The sequence below is a fragment of the Puma concolor genome, chromosome A1 (assembly GCF_028749965.1).
Source record: "Puma concolor isolate L17-30 chromosome A1, mPumCon1.1.hap2, whole genome shotgun sequence".
NCBI classification, from domain to species: Eukaryota; Metazoa; Chordata; class Mammalia; order Carnivora; family Felidae; genus Puma; species Puma concolor.
The window spans coordinates 219803522-219810355 of record NC_141667.1 but is presented as its reverse complement, the minus strand read 5'-3'; positions in this window follow the sequence as shown (position 1 = coordinate 219810355).

Here is a 6834-nt window from a genome sequence, read left to right as displayed (position 1 = left end):
TAAATTGTATATAGGAAAAAATGTATTAAGAACTTTAAAAAGTTCTCTAGACCCAGTAATTCCATTTCCAGTAAACAATCTTGAGAAAATAGAGAGATGGCATTTCTTGTAATAGTGAAAAATTGAGAAAAACTCAAAGGTCCAACTTTAGGATGATGGTTAAGTAAATTATTACTTCTTGAATAATATGCAGGCATTAAAGATGGTAATTTCAAAAAAAATTAACTACATGGAAAAATGCTGGCTAACATAATATTCAGTGAAAACCCAGGTACACATATTTTAATATCACAGGCATCCCACTTAGAGAATATATACATATTTATATAAAAGAGAAACCTATGAATATATTAACTGAGGTTACCTATGGGTGATGGAAATATCTGTAAGATTCATTTTTATTTTAATTCTTTTGAATTTTCCAAAGGTTCTTCAACAGAAACATTTAAATCGCATAATCAGAAAAAGGATTACTTTATTTTTTATTTTATTTTATTTTAATTTTTTTAATGTTTATTCATTTTTTGGGAGAGAGAGAGACAGAGCACGAGTGGGAGAGGGACAGAGAGAGAGGGAGACACAGAATCTGAAGCAGGCTTCAGGCTCTGAGCTGTCAGCACAGAGCCCAGCGTGGGGCTCAAACCCATGAACTGGAAATCATGACCTGATTCCAAGTTGGATACTTAACTGATCCACCCAGGTTCCCCAGAAAAAGTATTATTTTAAATATGCCTAACACAACATTTACAGTTATTACTCTGCCAAATTTTTACATTATGATAGAACATTATATTTCTAATGACTTCAAAGAACAAAAATAAAGGAGTTGGGCAGCAGAGGTCAATAGTATTTAACCTGCCCTGGACCCCTTCCTACACATGTTTACCGTCTTGATTTTGTAGGTCCATTTGACCGGGCAGACAACAGAACTTCCTGGAAGGGTTTCTGAAATCCTTCACACTAGTAAAGGATTTTGGTATTCTCCTTCACTGGATCTTGTCTGATCACAAATAGAACAGGCTGGGGTTGTGGGTGGTGAGGGCAGAAAGGACTGGTGACCTCCTTTAGTGCAAAGTTTAGTGTGGTTATGGTTATGGGTGGGTCATGGGTTTTGATCCCAGCCAGGTCTATTGCTACCTCTCTCATGTGGATTAACTGACATTACCTAGGTTAGCATGATACCTGGCCCCATAGTTAGCACTCAGTAAAATAGTTGGCTCCTACTGAACTTCAAAAGAAATAGAACACTTTCATCAACTCTCCCGGCATGAGTTAGAACAATCTCAGCAGGTGTAGTCACCTGGCTGCCCTCTTGGTAGGAAGGAAGCAATTAACAGGCCCAGGCTTGTGTTTTGTTGTTGTCGGGGGTGGGGAGGAGCGGAGGATTCAAAAAGCCCCCAAAAGGGCTGTGTCAGGGGAACACAGAGTTGGAGGCAGCAGATCAAGTTTGAAAGAGAGGGCTTAATTTTGGAGGGGTAGTTTGGGGACAGAAGTGGAGTGACCTGGGTAACAACAGTCTTCAGCTGGCTGACTGGGGAGTGTGAGAGCTGCTGCTCCTGGACCTCCCGGACACCTCAGCCCAAAGGACAAGGAAAGGAGGCCACCACGGCTCCTGTCACTGTCACCTCCTCTCCAGCAGAGTGGTCAAATGCCTCCTTCCCCTGAACCTGAAACCCAGGGAAGATGAAGAATAGATAGTTCTGGCAACACTGCTGAACCGCTTAATCTGACGAACAATCAGGACCCACCTCCCCCACCAGTCATGTGGTGGGGGGTGGGGGCAGTGTCAGGGGCCACCGGTGGAAAGCAAGACTTCTCCCTTTTTCTGACTCCTCCATTGTTGGCTGCCAAGAATGACAGAAACTATTGCATAGGTTCAAACTGGTGCTCACATGTACTCAGGGGAAAGGAGGCAGGGAGAAGTGCCCAGGACGGCAGAAAAATCAAGAATTTGACATTTTGCTCTTCGAATTGCTTAGAAAGAAATTAGTGCCTTGAATGGTTTGTAGGAGAGAATCCTTGTCCTGTCTGATGGGGAAATTTGAATTAAAAAGAAAAGCAAGGTGCTTGGGTGTTATAAGATTGGTGAGTGATTCTTAGAGAAGCACAGAAAGAATTTCCCTTTCAAAGGGATGGTTCCAGGGATGGTTCCCCTGGTTCTCAGCACACTTGATGGCAAAATGAGGCTAAAATCTGTTCCCATCCTCTGCCACCTGACTGGCAGCTCAACCTCAGAGGAGAAAGTTGGTCTGCTTAAAGGCACCATTTGACTTGGCCCATGTGGGGTGGGGCAGCCTGGGTTGACTTTAAATAGCGTCTCCTCCATCTGCCAGGCACCGATTCTCCTTCTCCAATCTGCATTTAGATGTAGTATCTTTCTACTTCTGGTAAATATGGATTGTTTCTCTCAGTAAGAATCCAACATCATGGGCCAGGATAATCACCCAGGAAAAGTCAGGCCTCTGAGGGAAGTGGTGGATAGATGGTAGAGGAAGTTGCCTTTACTTAGAGAAAATCTCTCCCTTTTGTGGTCTGTAAATTTTGGAACAGTCATGGTCTCCCAGCTCTTGCCTCCTGGCTCTCCTACTGGCCTTTCCTTTCATCTAGAACTCTCTCTTCAGGTTGTAATAAAATACTGTGCATTTGAGAAAAAAATTTATCCTATTGGAGACTAAATTCTTTGGGCCATAAAGGCCTTTTTTAGCTTTAGCGTCCTCTATTAAAATGCAAACATTTAAGGAAAGAGTAAAATCTGCAGCGTTTTCTAGCTAATACCTTACCACCATCGCTTACTTTAGCAAACATTTACTGGGTCCTTACAACCTACTTATTTATTTGCTTATTCATTTTTTCATTTGTCTGTTTAAAGTTGGGTTTCTTGAAGTATACTTTACATATAGTCAAATTTATGCTTTTCAGTGTACAGGTCCTGCTTTTGGTAAAAACATGGCAGTCATGTAACCTCACCATCAAGCTATAGAACATTTTTATCACCCCTGAAAGTTCATATGGTCTCTTACCCTCCAACCCCAGGCCCTGGCAACGATGGACTTATTTTCTGTCCCTATAGTTTTGCCTTTTCCAGCCCCTATTATTTATAAAAATAAAACACCCTCTCCTCAAAAAATGAACCCAAGCCGTATTCAGTTCTGTTCACAATTTAGTTTATTAATCATTTCCCTTGAGGAGGGTGTGTATAACCTTTCAGACTCATTTCCAGTCTTGGCAGCAAGCCAAACACTTGATAATTGGGAAGCCATTGAATGTGAGCTGGGAAAAGAGGAAAGAGAACCAGACAAGATGGCCATTTAGGTAGGCGGGGCCACTGCTTTAAGAAGCACTTACCTGGCTGCAAGCCAGAAGGTGGGCAAGTCCTAGAACACCTTTCACCAGGGCTCTTCTTGATTGCCTGCTCCTCCAAAAAGTAAATCCAGGTCAGAGGCAAACTATAAAACTTTGTGAGAATGGTTCCCTGATTTTTGATCTCTACCTTTCCCTTTCTTCACTCAGGGTTATCTGCTTTGGGTGACTGGTTGTGAAAGGTAAAGGACAGACGAGACTGGAATTACTCCCACATTTCTGGTGATGCTGCCAGTAATAAGGTAGGAAAATGAGGGGAAATAATATTTCTTGCACTTCTATGTGTCAGGCACTCATGATTTCATTTAGTCATCTCAGTAATCAAATGAGCTTCTAAGGCAGAGACCCCTGCCCTAAGCCCGCTAGAAGTCCTGTTCCCCAGCATCCAGTTATGACTGTGAGTTTACCCTTCGCATCTTCCTAACTCCCCCTCCCTTTCCTTTGCATTGGTCTGCCTTAATTCAATGCCATCATCTCTGGCCTGCATGTTTGCAATTGTCAATTAGGATTCTCTCCACTCCAGTCTGGTTCTAATTTAGCCCCTCATGGCTACCAAAGTTATTTTTCTCAAATGCAAATTGGGTCATACTTGTCCCCTGCTTAAATTCCCTCTGTGACTTTCCATCTTCCTCAGCACAAAAGTGCAACTGTAGCTCCTGGAAAACAACACAAGCTCCTCTCCCAACCTCCTCTGTTGTGCCCAGAAATCTGCTGGTGGCCCCAGGTGACCACGTTAGTTCATGCTAATCCTCTCCGCCTCACCCTCTCCTAGCCATGCCCTGGGATGCACAGCATCTCTTATTCTAGATGCAGCTCCAACATTACTCTCCCTGAGAAGTCTCTCTTGTTCCCTCACCAAACACAACCTTGACTTCTCCTTTCCTTGTTCTTTACTGTATCCTGACAACATTCTCTCACAGCCCCTTCCAGAGTTCATTGCACTCATATACTTACACCTCTGGCTGGTGAGCACTCTTTCCTTTGCCCTCCTGCAATGCAATTCTTAGTAAATGACAAAGTCCTATTTTAAATTCTTGTTTTCCACAACATGACTAACTCAAAGAGTTGAAATTTGAACCTAGAAAGTTGGCTGATACTCAAACCCAGGCTATTTCTCCTGCATAAGTTGTAGAAGCACATTTGGGAAGAAAGAAGATTTTATTTGGGGACGTGTTGTGTTTGAGATTCCTGTGGTCGTTGAGGTGACTGTGTGTAGTAGGCTATTGGAAAGTAGAGTATGGAGCTTAGGAAGAAGTTTTAGTTTGGATTTTTAGTAACTAATTCTGTTTGCTAGGCTCTAACCACTCTCACTTTTGGACACTTCCCTCCATGTCATGTCAAAATATTTTGTATGCAATATATTAAATAGATAATCCTATGAGTTAAATTGCAAATAGCTATTGGCATGATTAGCAGGCAGTCGATCAAACATTTTCTTTTTCAGTTTTCCTTTCTTTCTTATTCTTTTTCTTCCTCCTTTCCTTTCATTCCCAAATATTTCTTTGACCTTTGAAAAGACAGGGAATTTTTAATATCCCTTTGGTGCTTGTTGGGTAGAATAGCCTACATGTAAGTGGCAATTGAAGCCCTGACCCCAGAGGACCAAGGGATGCCTGGAGGTGGGGAGATTAAACCCTCCAATAACCTACGTCTGCCCCCAACAAGCCATCCTAAATAAAGAGAAACTGCAAATAAAAGTAACTAGCTTATTCTGTAAACTCCATTTCAAGACAAATCTCCTAGCTCTCCCTGTGTAGAAATTCTGAGTTTGGATAAGCAATATTCCTTTGTCAAATGAGAAGATGGCTGAGAAAACCCAATAGAACACTAACATGTGAAGTGCCCAGCAAAGGAACAGGAGCCTGGGGGGAGGGCCCAGATGGGAGGCTAGGGATAGAGGTGTACCATATAGTAGAGGGTAAGGGTTTCTAAAAGGGAAGCAGTTAATGGTCAGAAGGGTTCAGTAAAATGTTAAATAGTCCATTGAAATAGTCAATTCAGCAGCCATTGGTGGCAAAGCCAGTTAATGTTTTAAGCTAATGTTTTAAGCTAAGTGAGAGGGAGTTAAGAGAACTGAGCAAGTGTAGACAATGTTTTAAAGACACTAGACTATTAGGGGAGGGAAGGAGAGATAGAGGGCACAGCTAGATGCATCTGGAGTCTGTTTAGTTTTACAATCGGGAAGCCAATAGATGCTAAGGAGTCTGAGGGGAAAGAGTCAGTGGAAAACATGGGCTGTTGTCCATACACCAGGCTAAAGTTAATTCCTTTACTTCCATTCAATCCTCTTTGTCACCTCAAGGACATTGCTCCAGGATTTTCTCTTTCTCTCTTACCTGATGAAATTTTCCTTTCTATTGGGTCTTTTCTGTCAGCACACAAACCCACTAAGATTTCCCTCATCTTTAAAATTTTTTTTTAACATTTATTTATTTTTGAGCGACAGAGAGAGACAGAGCATGAGCGGGGGAGGGGCAGAGAGAGAGAGAGACGGAGACACAGAATCCGAAGCAGGCTGCAAGGCTCTGAGCAAGCTGTCAGCACAGAGCCTGATGTGGGGCTTGAACCCACAAACTGTGAGATCATGACCTGAGCCGAAGTCGGACGCTCAACCGACTGAGCCACCCAGGCACCCAGATTTCTCTCATCTTTAAAACAAACAAAATACCAACCAAATAAAATATTTTGAACTCATTTTCCCCTTTCAAGCCATTGCCTGGTTTTCCCCTTCCATTATCAACAAAACACTTTGAAAGAGGTTTCTGTATTAGTTGTCTCTAATTTCTTATCTCTCATTCTCTCCTAGATTAGTTCGTGTGAGTGGTGGTGGAACAGAGGTGTATGCCTGTCACTCTGTTGAAAATTTCCCATCAAAGTTCTCAAAGACCTTAGGTGGCTAAATTCAATGGTCAACGAACAGTCTTCATTTTCTGTGACCTAAATGCAGCATTTGATAGATGTGATCACTCCTGTCTCTTGACATACTCTCCTCACTTGACATCCAGGCATCAATTATCTTATTTTTTTTTATTTATACCTTGCACCCATGGTGATTTTCACCCTAGTCTTATGACCTGGACCTCTCCCCAGAACTACAGACTGTATGACTGTATATCCAACTACATATTCAACATCTCCACCTGGATGTCTAGGTAGCATTCAAAACCAAGCTTCACACCTGTCAGAGTGGCTTAAGTTAATAACTCAGGAAACAACAGATGTTGGTGAGGATGTGGGGAAAGGGGAACCCGTTTACACTGTTGGTGGGAATGCAAACTGGAGCAGCCACTCTGGAAAACAGTATGGAAGTTTCTTAAAAAATTAAAAATAGAACTACCCTATTACCCAGCAATTGCACCACTAGATATTTATCCAAAGGATACAAAAATGCTGATTTGAAGGGGCACATGAACCCTGATGTTATAGCAGCACTATCAACAATAGCCAGATTATGCAAACAGCCCAAATGCCCGT